This window comes from Lycorma delicatula, chromosome 9 (assembly GCF_047948215.1).
Source record: "Lycorma delicatula isolate Av1 chromosome 9, ASM4794821v1, whole genome shotgun sequence".
In the NCBI taxonomy this organism is placed as follows: Eukaryota; Metazoa; Arthropoda; class Insecta; order Hemiptera; family Fulgoridae; genus Lycorma; species Lycorma delicatula.
Genome location: NC_134463.1, coordinates 32,582,535 through 32,596,419, shown reverse-complemented (window position 1 = coordinate 32,596,419; position 13,885 = coordinate 32,582,535).

Sequence of the window (13,885 nt, the reverse complement as noted above, 5' to 3'; positions counted from 1 at the left end):
AAACCTTACTAAAATAAGTTTTAGGCCCTTATCCACAGAATAGTAGGAACTTTAAAGGAATTCGATATTTTATTTAATAGGAAAATTATAGCGATAGTTTGTTTTTTCGATAAAGCCATTTCATTTTCGCTCCCATGATCCGATTTTTCCCACTAACGATCTCGACCGAGATTTTGGGTCGTTATATTTTATGTATCAATTTGAAAGTGATAGGTTGAAAATTACGGCAGTTATCGTGTCCACTAGAAATTGAAATATATATATTTAAACTTTTGAACTGACGGTGTTTTTGGGATCTGGGAGATATGAAACGCGAAGAAATATTGAAATAGAAGTAGAATCATGGTACCCATTACAATAGGTAGCTTTCTTATGAAATCAACCTAAAAAAAAATCCTATTTTTATGCTTATGACGAACGGTAATTAACTTTATTTTACCGAAATTCAAAGAAGAATACGCTATTACTTTCGGTCGCATGGTGAATTTGTGAGGGGGGTTAAAATGAATTTTCTTTTCGGTTTGATGCATGAGGTGTATGAAAATACCAATTACTTAAGATGGGGGTTCTTTATATATATATATATATATATATATATATATATATATAGGCATATGTATAAAATTTTGTGGTTATTGAATCTCCAAAACTACTTGATCAATTTCATTGAAATTTAGATATCTTATAGTAGTGTATCTAAAGCTATGCATGTGAACTACTGATGAAGATTGCTTGAGTCGTTCTTGAGTTACACTCAATTTAAAGTCGAAAAAATTTCAGGTTTTCTTGAATTTAAAGTGTTGTATTTTTCAAACCCAGTAATATAACGTGGTACTTCCGTTGTGGTAATTCATACCACTATGTGTGTAAGTTATTGTGGGATGAAACTTGATGCTTGCGTGTAGTATTTACTGGTTAATCGAACGTACGGTGTTATATTCTAAAAATTAATGCGTTTCCGACTGCGAAATTGTGGGAGCGTCGGACTGTAATGAAAAGCTGGACTTCTTGCCCAGAAACTGTGCAAGAGGTTTTTTAGTTTTTTTATATCTATAGTACTACCTGATGAAGATTTGAGGTTCACCCTATTTTTACATGACTGCCTAAAAATAAGTAGTGTATTTAAGTTGTATGTATGTTCCACCGTAGCAGTTCAACGGCTGAACCGATTTAGATGTATGACTCCGCATTAAAATCCTAAAGTTACCGGGAGTATCAGAGCCTATAAACATGTTTTTTTTTGTTTTTTGTTTTTACGACCTCATAGGATCACTTCAGTTCAATTTCTTGGCCAGTACATTTTGTAATCGGCTCTTCTTATTTCCGAATCGTGTGAGTTCTTTTATTCTTGTTTCTTTTCTTTTTGCCCACATCTTTTTGAGGCGTTCTGACCATTGGCTCCTGTCCTCGTCTGAAAACACCCTGTTTGATTTATTTTTTTTATTTTAGGTTCAAACGTTATCATAAACCTTAAACTCATTAGTTTTAATTAGTTTGTTGTATTTTTCAGATTTTGTGATTAGATCTTCTTTGGAGATTCTCAACTCTTCCATATCTTTTCGGACTCACTACATCCATTTCGGTTTTGTTGTTCTTTCCCAATATAAGTTAATTATTTGGTTTGCAAGTCTGGTGTTTTTTGCTCTAAGTAGGTGCCCCAAAAATGAAATTATTTTTTTCCTGAAGAAATTTGTTGGTGGGATTATTATTTTATATACTTCTTCATGTGGGATTATCCTCCACTGTCCTTCTACTATGTTTTTCTTGTTTATAGATTTTCTGACTGTCTTCCTTTTTATCTTTTCGATCCTTTCTACTTTTCCAATTTTGTATGGTCAGAAGAGAGTCTCGCTGGCGTATTGTATTTCTGGAAGAATTACTGTTTGGTAACGTATGATTTTAATATTTGTCGATATGCATTTTTTATTGTATATGTTTTGGGTAATTATTAATGATTTTTTAAGTTTCTCAGTTCTTTCTTGCCAGTTTATTTTCTCATTGATGTTATGTGTTATGGTATCTCCTAGGTATTTAAATTTTCCCACTAGTTCCACTTTGTTTCCGTTTACGTTTACATGATTAATGCATAGTGAATCCCTGACATGTTTTATAAATTTAAATAAATTTAAAACATTTGAAATAAAATATACTACATAAAAATACTATACACAAAATTGTCACCCGCACGCTCTTTAATTAACCTGTATTAATAAAGAGCAATGGTTTTTTATTGGCAGTCGTGTTTTTTAATTTGTAATATTTATCTCTTGTTTAATCTACTTATTATAAATATTGGTAATTTAGTTTGACTCGATTAAAAAAAAATACACATCGTGTCTTCTCACAAAACGACACCATTTCCATACTAACATAGCTTTAATTTTACTTTTAAAAAATCCCATGGACTAATGAAATTAAAAAAGTTTTAAAAATAGAAATCTAATTCATTGTATGAACAACTTGTATAACAAGGTACGTTAAACTAAGCCGATCTTAATGCTAGTGTGGGACTATCTAAAATTACCTGACCGAGATTCCAATCCTGCTAAGGAATTGCAATCTTTCCCTCGCTACAAATTTCTATACTACATTCCTTTTTTTTAAATTCGTATTAGAAAAAGGTTTAAGGGTAGTTTTATATCTGGATGATGTAAAACAACCGTCAAATCCGTTCTTTATAACCCCACAAAAAGAAGGTATATAAGGTTTAAAAGATCATGTATATTAATTCACGTATTTAGCCGTACACATGATAAATAAATGTAATGAATTACATTAAATTTAGAACAATATTTTACAAAAATCAAAATTAATGTTTACAAAAGAAGCTAAATGTACCAAAAATGCTCCTAATACTTTAATTTTGTCTTTCGTTTTCAGCACAAAAAGTGAAATTGCAGTAAAAAAAATGTGTGTAATATCAATCAAATTTTTTATTTTTATTTTGAAGCTTTAACATTCGATTATATTCGAAAAATAGTACCATTAATACGGCCTCCCAAGCTTTGTCTTACAGCAAAGTTTATCAACAAATTTTTGCGTGTCTTTCGCCCAAATCAGCTTGCATTCCACTAATAACCCCGTCGAATATTTGCTTTCAAGTCATCAACCGTTAGTGGTTTGTTTCTATACACTTGTAACTTAACATAAGGCAAAAGAAAAAGCCTAAAAGAGACAAATCTTACGATCTTGGAGGCCAATTGACATTACCATTTGGTGAAATTATTGAATCACCAAACATCTGACGCAATAACTCAATTATTTCATCAGTAATGTAGCACCATCCTGTTGAAACCACATCTTATTAAAAGCAAAATTTTCAAACAATCATGAATCATCGCTTTCATCATTTACAGTAACAGCATCTCCTTACTTATTTTCGAAAAAAATGGTCCAATGATGCCACCAGGCCATAATCCACACCAGATAGTGATTTTTTTAATGGTTGTATTAATGTCACTGTTGAATCATTTGTAGATTGAAATCATCCCAAGTACAACAATTTTGGTTGTTAACAGCCATCAAGCCTGAAATAAGCCTCATCTGAAAAGATAGTTTTTTTAATGAAAATTCGAGCAGCACTTTGAGCTACTTTAGAATTCATCAGCAACCAATTACGCAATTAATGGTCCCTTGGCTTTAATTCTTGAGTTAATTGAAACTTATATGGGTTTAGACCAAGATTTTTACGTAAAATCCGCCATTGAAGAAAGGCCAAAGAAAGAAAAGTGGAGAAAGAAAAAAAAACAAGCTTGGAGAAATGTTCAATTCTTGTGAACGATGTAAAATAGATAAATTTCGATTTTAACGAACACTTACAGCAACAATATTTGCTTGACTCGTTGAATTTATTTTGTAAATTGGTGTTTTAACATCTAGTAGAGAAAAATTTTCTTCAAATTTTTTAATCAAATGACAAATTGTGATTTTTGTTTGGCCAATTATGCGCACCAAATATATCGAGAAGCGCATGATACGCAGCTGTAACCGATTTCATATTTTGATAATAAATTTTTATGAGTTTTAAACGTTTTTCAGGTGTGTAAAGTTCCAACTAAACTGACAATCTCTTGTGTCTATCTCTGTAATTTACAGCCAGGAACAGGTGGCAAAAAATTCAATTCAATATCTCTATTTCAGAAAAATGCAATAAAAAAAAATACATTACATTTATGCAAGTTAAATTGACCTTTTTTCCCCCTACATATTTGGACCATAAGCAGTCAAGCATGACTCAGTCCAGGGACTGAGTCATTGTCCTTGCGACTCAAACGGGCTTCCTCGGCAATAGGTTCGGCATGATAGATCGGCACAGTCTGTTCTAGATCTTAATTTAAATTGACCTAATGCACGCCAGTTCCATAATAGGAGCAGTCGGGATTTTCTTCTTTTTCTAATTCTGTTTGTAATTTTAAATAACAGAGAAAATTTTCTCTCAATAAAAGTGAAATTTTCCGACTCAAAGAATTATTTGTGAGCTAAAAAAGTTTCAAAAAACAAAATAATTGCAAAAATAAATTGTTAAAATAATCCCAGTTACAAAAACTGGGAACTTTTTTCGTCACAAGCTCATAAAAGGTTTTCTAGCTTTTACATTTTCATAAATGAGGTCTTAAATTAAAGCCTATTACGTCTTATTACGCAATAATTTGGCGCAAAAATCGAAAAAAATTCGAATTTTTCATTCGGATCCTCCTTTAACATGAGAAAATAAAAGATTTAAGCAAGAGATACTGAAGAAAAAAACAAAACAAAATGAACTAAAATCATTTGTTCGTTGACGGAAATGATATCAAAAGGTAGAAGAGAAAAAAAGATCTAAAAGAGAATCAAGAAAATTTTTAAGAGGAATGGTGGCTAGATAAAATGCAAAGAAATTCCATAAAGTGTAGACTGAACTAATAATATATGAAAAAAAGGGGAAGAATAATGATAAAATTTTCAACGAACTCCCCCCACCTCAAATGACAATATTTATGGTAAATAGCATTCGTTTAACTTTTATTTAATTTTAAACATGCTTAAATTTTTGAAAACGACTAAGATGATTATAAGTAATACATACCTTGCCCTAAACCTGCAGCCTCAGAAATCAGAACATCTTATTCTGAAAAAGTAGGCTTCTTAATAAGTTTTTACGATAAGTTAGAGCACTGTCTGATTCGTTATTCTTTTAAATATTTGTAATAAAAAACAGCAGTTAATGTAATTTTTATAAAGGTAAAGAATACTTTTATTGAAAGAAGAACAAATAGAAATTCCTACCTTGAATTAACTTCCGTATAATATAATTTTTCCGTCGATATGACATTACAAAATATTTAATTGAACTAATTACAAGAACACACAATTAAATCTATCACTAATCTTAAGCTATATGAACACAAAAAAAATGTAATTTACGAGAGGATACACTTCTTACACCACTTAACACTCCACGTAACTAAATTTATTTCGCGTAAACACATATTAATAATTGATTTTCTACAGTTATTACTGTAAGAATATTTATTCTTTGAACACAGATAAAGGTTTTAATTCTACAACCTAACATAATGTTGACAATAAACAATGACCGTTTCTTCTATTTAAATAACATATGGGCTAGTTGATAACAGAAGTTTCTCCGTTCTTAAATAAATATTTTTTTTTATTTTGAAATGACAAACTAAACGTTAGTAAGTAAACAAACAATCTTCTACTTGAAGCATGTAATATTTTCAGAAGAAATTAACCAAACCTACTTTTAAAAATCATTTTTTATTTAGTGTTTCCTTTTTAGAAGTCTATGTTTGTTCGGGAAATAAAATCCTAGTTACAGTAATTAATAACTTTTCACAAGAAAATCTTTATCTTAAAAATTATGCCAAATATGTATAAAAATATTACCGGTATATTTATCCATCAGTATTGTTTTCTTGAGGAATTAGGTCAGAAGTCTTCATGAGAAAAATTATGATTAGAAAGTACGTAATTTATTGTTGATCTGTTAGAATTTAAGGTAAGTGGCGGGCCGGCCTCCGTAGCGCGAGTGGTTGTATCTCGGCCTTTCATCCGGAGGTCCCGGGTTCGAATCCAGGTCAGGGATAGCATTTTCACACACGTTAAAAATCATTCGTCGCATCCTCTGAAGCAATATCTAACGGTAGTCCCGTAGGTTAAACGGGGAAAAAAATTGCAATCAATTTTTTTTAAAAATCGTCAATCAGATCAAGCTGTAATTTCATGTAAGTAATTAAAATCCATTAAAGCAATGGACTTCCATTTAGGATGAATAGTGGGTTCTACGTCGATCGATTTCAAGGTTAGCAGAGCCTAAAACCAGAAGTAATAGCAATTTAAGTGTATTTAATGGTAGAATGATATTCTGATTATTAAATAAAGTTGCCAGTACATTAATCAAAATAGAAATCTGTTTCATGAGTTTAATTCATTTTAGAAAACAATAATAAATATTTCCGTGTCATGACTTCTATCTAGAAAAAATCTTTTAAGTTTATAGATCGATAAGTTATAATAATTTATGAAAATTCATTTTTTAAATAGAAAATTAGTTAATATAATGTAGGATAAGAGTTTAAATCTGTATGCATTTTAATTAATCTTATTAAAAAAATTAAAAAAATTCTTGTGTAGTTCTGCGCAAGAAGACAGACTTTTTGTTATTTTATTTTGTTTCCTTTTGAAAATGTATTAGCTTATTCTAATCTAAAATTTTGCAAATAACTCAAGAATAATACAACCAATCTTTATCAAATTTTTATAAGTACAACTTCTGATACACTACCACAACATATCTAAATCTCAATAAAATTGGTGTAATAAATTTGGAGATCTTCAAACCACAAAGCTTTAAACATAGACCTATATATAAATATATTTTATATTTTTATATATTTATTTGTCAGTCTCGTTACTTTTCTGACATGAGATGTGTCATAAAAGTAACGAGACTGGCAACATTGGAACTGACATTACAACGATGCTTCACTCAGCTTGTGCGTCATCCACTCTCAGACGCTCAGGAAAAGTTTCAATCTCGTTCGGTAATTACCCCACCCTAAAGAGCGTAATAAGTGAAGTTGTGTTTTTATACCGTGTTAAGAAAATGGAACATCCCAACCCCGTAGGGGAAGACACCCGCCTAGTGACGTTCCGGTCGCCAAACCACCCTTACCGATCCATGCCCAGATGGGCTTTAACGGAATCGTCTATCTCCCTCTGACTTTTACATCTCATAGTCATAAGCCTGGCCTCGTTGGGATGCCACCGACGTAACTGCCTCAGTAGACAATTGCATCGGTGATATAATAACTCAGCTTTTGCCTTCGCTATAGGCCTCATCCGGATCTCGAATGTCCTACATCGTATCCCTCTGAATTAGCAAACCGATCTCGCGGAAGCGCGAACCCCGCGCCTAGTTCTACTTATTATGAGCCAATTTCGTGAATGTCTCGTAATTCGCGGCAAATTAAACACAACATACCACCAAAAATGTTGATCAAAACAACGAAATTTAGTCCTAGTTCCCTTAGTGAAACGAAAATGGAACAGCAAAATTTGAAACAATGGTGTGCCATCCAATTTTGTGTTAAACTTAGTGAATCCACGAGATTGACTTACGAGAAGTCACAAAGCGCCTTTGGGGAACATTCGTTATTAAGATCATAAGTCTGTCGGTGGCAAAAAGCATTTTTCTAGGGCAACGAAGCAGTGGAAGACGAGCCTCGTTCAAAGAGACCATCAACATCGAAAACTAAGGAAAATGTGAAATATCTTGTGAGGTCAGATCATCGACTAAGACTGAGACTGATGAGTAGTGTGTTAAATTTAAACCATTTTATCCGTCATCAAATTTTGACTCAAGATTTGGACATGAGAAAAATGTTTGCCAAATTGGTGCCAAAAACATTTTCCATTGAACAAAGAGACAGTCGGAACAATACACCTTGACCTTGACAGAATTTAAAATGACCCTGGTTTCTTCAGTCGTGTGATCACAGATGATAAATCATGGGTTTTCAAGTACGATCTAGCAACAAATCGTCGAAGTCAAGTCAGGGAACACTGGCACTTCTCGATAAAATCAAGCTTGAATGAGCAAATCAAAAATCAAGTCTATGCTGATTTGTTTTGAAAGTACGAGGATTGTTCACATAGAATTTGTATTCGAAGGACAAACTGCCAATCAAGTTTTTTTAATAAAGAAGTCCTTTAAAGGTTTATAAAAAGGGTGCTTCGTGTCAGACCGGACCATTCGATCATTTGGATCCACTACTATGACAAAGCCTTCACGGCCATCTCTATCAATCAGTTTTTGACGAAAAAAGAAACTCCAGTGGTCCTCAGCCTCCCTATTCACCTAATCTTAATTCACGTGACCTTTGTTTGTTTCCCAGAATCAAGACCCACATCCAAAGCAAGGTATCCAAGGGGGCAATTGTAGTTGAAGTCTTCCAGCATTGTTACGAAGAATAGAATCCACTGATGTATAGCTGCTCAAAGAAACAACTTTTAAGGTGGTAATATTGATGTATAAAAAATAAAATAAATTTTTCTTTACTGCCATATCTCGAATATACTCCATTTTAAGTTAATGATATTTTCGTACTTCTCATACCTCAAAATCTAAAGAAAAATTATTTACACCCCCAATCCCACCAAACGATCGAAAATAATACAGTAATTTTCTTCGAAAAGTCGATAAAAACAAATTTTAAAAAGCCATGGTAAGAATCCACATTTCCGGCCAAGTGGGAAAGTTATTCTACTCTACCTACTGAATTATTTGTTCTTAAGAGGACAATTAAATGGAACATTAAATGATATAAATACAGAAATTATCCTACTATTTGGGAATAATTTTGAAATACGAGATCCATAAAGCCGTATTTTCCCACCCCTTTGGCCGATTATAACCAAAATTAAATGGCTCATATTCAAATACCATCGTAAAAAAATTCATAAAAGTCGGTCTGTCCAGTCTAAAGATAACAGGCAAAACCATAACTAATGAAAAAAAAAGCTGTCTCATCTCCCAACCCTGAATGAAACTGCCCAAATAAAAAAACAAAGTGATATCATGAAGTCATCTAATTAGCAAAAGAATGACTTTGAATCTATAAATGTCAAAAAATGTTTTCCTCACGTACTTTACAAGGATCTGAATAAGATAAGACACCACAAAAGGTAACTCATCTACTTAATGGGCATTAAATTAAGTAAAAAACCATCCTTTGAAAAATTTAAGATAAAAGACCAATGAGATGTGGTACACCCTGCTCCCCTGACCAATTGTGATCAAATTTAAATGACTTCAATGTCTCATTAACAGAGATAATGGAAAAAATATTATCCAAATCTATAAGGACATAAGAAGCAAAAAACTGGGCTGCATACATAATTTTTTTTTTTGGTTAAAGGGAGTAATGAAAAGTCAAAGATGTCTCTACATGCAAATTTGCATACTAATTTGCATATGTCCCTTATATAGTACTGTTTAGTTTACATAATTACTGCATAGTTGGGAAAGTAAAAATCAATTCAATAAGTTAAGCCAGCCTCCGTGGCGCGAGTGGTAGCGTCTCCCCCTTTCATCTGGAGGTCCCGGGTTCGAATCCCCTGGTCAGGCATGGCATTTCACACGTCATCCATCACATCCGCTGAAGTTATACTCAACGGTGGTCCCGGAAGTTAAAAAAGAAAAAAGGCAATAAGTTAAAAGTCTAAAATTTAATTTAATTTAATAAAAATTAAATTAACTGACTGGGTACTTTTTTAAAAAAAATGTATCATAATATAAATAATAATATAATGTTATAAAAAAATATAACTAAAACATAAATTACAAAGATATAAAATTATTTTATAGAAGAAAAAAGGCAACTGATGAAAATATAATAATACTATTTTTATTACTGCAAAGTGAGCTTACTATTATCGACATAATATAATCTATTAAACGTTTTTAAATGAATTTCTTTTGTCATTAATTTAATTTTTATTTTAAACCACTCGTCTATGATTACAAAATAGCGATTTCTAAAATGTTATTTGTAAAATAACTATTTGTTATTGTCAGAAACTTTACTGTAGATAACTTTTAAAAAAACCTTATAATTACCAAAACAACCTGAAATTTAATGAAGAAAAAGATAAATATTCATATTTTAACATACATTACAAGCAAATTTACAGAATTGTTTTATCAAAATTAATCTTTCAAAAACATGCGTAAAACCGGGTTTTGCTCGGATCTCTTCGATTATAAATAATGGTTTCTAATTAAATGTAAACGATTTCTTAATAAATTTATTTAAACGGATTATAATTTTTTTACAGTAGAATAAGGTTACATGATTCTTCTAACACTAATTCAGGAAAGTTATATCATATTTTATTGTTTCATGAGTTATTTATTTATTTTTTTTTTTTTTTGCTTGATGATTTTGCCAAATAAGTTTGAAGCTTGTCCGAGGGATATGGAAATGGAATTTTGTAGCGTATGAAAAATTCCATGCCTGCTGACCGGAGCCTCCGGATGTAAGGCCAAGGTACTATTCCACCGAGAGATCGGCGGAGTTTATCTAATAGTAATAAATTATTATAACTGATAACCGAATATTAAAAAATAAACTTTGATTAATTAGTAAAATATATCATGAATTTAAAAAAAAAAATACATGTACGTTATAAAATATAATAAACATAAAAATCATAGAAGAATAAATAATTATTAAATTTCTTAGAATATTTATAAAAAAAAAACTATCCTGAAGACACATTTTTCATAATTTAAAAGCAACCTAGTAAAATGATTAATAAGCATTACAAGCATTTCTTTGTATTATTTCACAATGACAGTAACTATAATAAAAAACAGTAACATGAAACATGCATGCTTAATAACAATAGCTATAATGATGGTACAAAGATATGCGGAGTCAAGTTGGTCAAAGTTCACTACAGTCTTTTTTATTAACATAACCTGTATGACTCTTTTGTATTTAGATTAATTAACTGGAGTTAACATGACCGTACCAATTTTAAGTTTATATCATTATAAATACCATTTTCATTATACTATACCATAACACGCTTATTACAAAACTTACAGTGATAAAAAAATTTACAGTGATAAATTAATCAGCAATTTTTTTTTAATAAACCGGGTTGACTAAAGGAGAGTTTTCCCAATTAAAAATAAGTAAAAATATTAATAAAAATTAGTTTAATAAATTTTTTTTTATTATATAAAAATTTCAGGAAGAGAATGGGAGAAAAAACTTAAAAAATGAGACAATTTTATAGTAAATAGGTCGATAGAATTTTTAAATATATTTCAGTAAAAAAAAAACAAAACTGACTTCTTTCAAGATATTTGATTTAATAATCCGGGACTAAAAAGTTTGACGATTTTTATGAAATTTAAATACGTTTACTGTTACGCAGATTTTAATTTTTTTTAGATCTATTTTCAGTACTTTTTTATTTTTTTGGTTTTAAGATTGGTAATTATATTTTTTTTTTTTTTTTTTTGGAAAGCGGAAATCCATTTATTTTACTGTTCTAAGTTTAGATTCAATAAAAAGAAGAAGAAATAGTATACGAGACTAAATCCAGAATCTAAACTATTTATAAAAATGTTAAACAATAATGGGCATATAGAATAATTAAATACCTTTACAAATGAAGTGCAAAGTATAATTAACGGTACTGAATCAAGGTTAGGTCGGATTTCAATACACGTATAATATACATCTACTGCACAAGGTCTCTTCATTTCAAACAAAGATATCTAATAAGGTGGTAGGAAATTTTGGAGAACTGGCTTTATTCAATTAACAATACCTCAAACCCAAAATACGAGAAGTTATCTCTAAGGTGAAGACCATTTCATTGTAAAAAATTATTCTGATAACTTTATAAATATTTCTTATTTCTCTTAAAATACATGTATGCCTTGTACTACTTCTCTATATAATCGTCACATGAATTAAGTCATTTATCTTAGCGATACACCAGCTTCAATATACCCTCGTCGTATTCTTCTGCCGCCAGTCCATTTAGCCACTGATTAACAGCATTTTTAATTCATCGTCACCCGCGCATTGCTCACCATTCAAAAATTCTTTCAATTTCCCAAACAAATGGCAATCAGAAAGTCCAAACTATATAGTGGATGATAGCAAATTTCCCATCCAAATGTTCTCAGTAAATCACATGTCCGACCCGCAACATGTGAACGTGCATTTTCGTGCAGCAGGATGACGCCGTCGGTCAGCCGCCCACGTCGCCGATTTTGAATGGCGCATCGTAACTTACGTTGAGTTTTGCAGTAGGCTTCCGCATTTATAGTCGTTCCACGTAAAATGAAATTAATCAGCAGTATGCCAAACCGATCCCAAAAGACTGTAGCCATCGGTTTGCATCTAAATGGGTATGGCTTGACCTTTGTCGATCTGGTTGGTGATTGAGGATGGCCATTCACTTGATTGCCGTTTTCTCTCTTGCATGTAATACGAAATCCATGTTTCATCGCCGGTAAAAATTGAATTAAGGAACTCATCACATTTTTCTGTGTAGCTCATCAAAAATTCCAAACCAGATCCCATTCGGATTTTTTTGTGACGTTCCGTTAAGACGTGCGACATCCAACGTGCACAACCCTTTCTGAAGCCTAAATGGTCACGAACAATGCGACTGATAACAGCTCTTGAAACGTCAGGAAAAAGAAGGACCAGGTCAGAAAGCACTGAGCGAAGATCTTATCTGATTTCATCATCGACACGTTTCAACAAGTCCTCGGTGATTATCGACGGCCTCTCCGAACGTTCTTCATCATGCAAAATAATTTTGTTATTTGTAAATCTTTCACACCATTTTCGGACGTTTCTTTCATTTATTACATTATCACCGTACACAGCGCCCGACTAACTATGAATTTCAGCCTGCTGAACATTTTGATGGTTTAAAAAACGTATGACCACCTATTTCACAGTCAGCGGCAACATCGATTTTCCTATTCATTTTATAACGTAGTAACGCACACGTAATCAAAGATACTACAAGGCGACATCTTACAGATAACAACGCAGTGTTTACACTACTAGCGTGGCCATGAACGACACAGGTTCACCAACCTTAAGGAGAGAAATTTCCCAGCGGTCTTTACGTTAGAGATAACCCTCGTAAATAATTTTACAACCATTTGATTATGAAACTTGATCCATACCTTAAGGGAATATGAATCACAACCTCAAATAAACCATAGAAATTCAATAATACAATTACCCTAAACAGTCTTTACATTTTGTTTTGTGGGTGCCCAACTCAACCCAAGAGAAATACCGAAAAGGAAAAAAGACTAAAGAAAAATTCAGATTAATGAGATCCCAAATCGAGACTGCGAAATAAGACAAAGAAACTCAACCAAGGAAGTGCTTTAGGCTCCTCCAGACAATTGGTGTTCATTCCTGGAGATCAGTTAGGGTACCTTTACCCAGAATGACAGTAATGTGAACATTACTTTTGTACTTTCTGAACTGCTTCAGCAGTTGAAATAAACGTTCAGAAAACTTCCTTTAGTGTACTCAGATATTAATAATTAAGAAAGTCTAAGAACAGACTTAGACATCCTAAATAAAACCTTATACTATGATCACAACTAATAGTGTGTGAAATATGACTGGAATACAAACCAATTCGGTAGATTTCAGCTAGATAATAGAAATATTTATTATCTCATGTCTCTCCTCTTAGAAATTAACGTGAAAGACATCAATGCTTAATTGTTAAGTGTTACTGAAATAATTCCATTTTATCTTTACCAAAAACTTAATCTCTAAATAGCTTCAATTTTGGAAACTAAATGAAGAAACTTGTG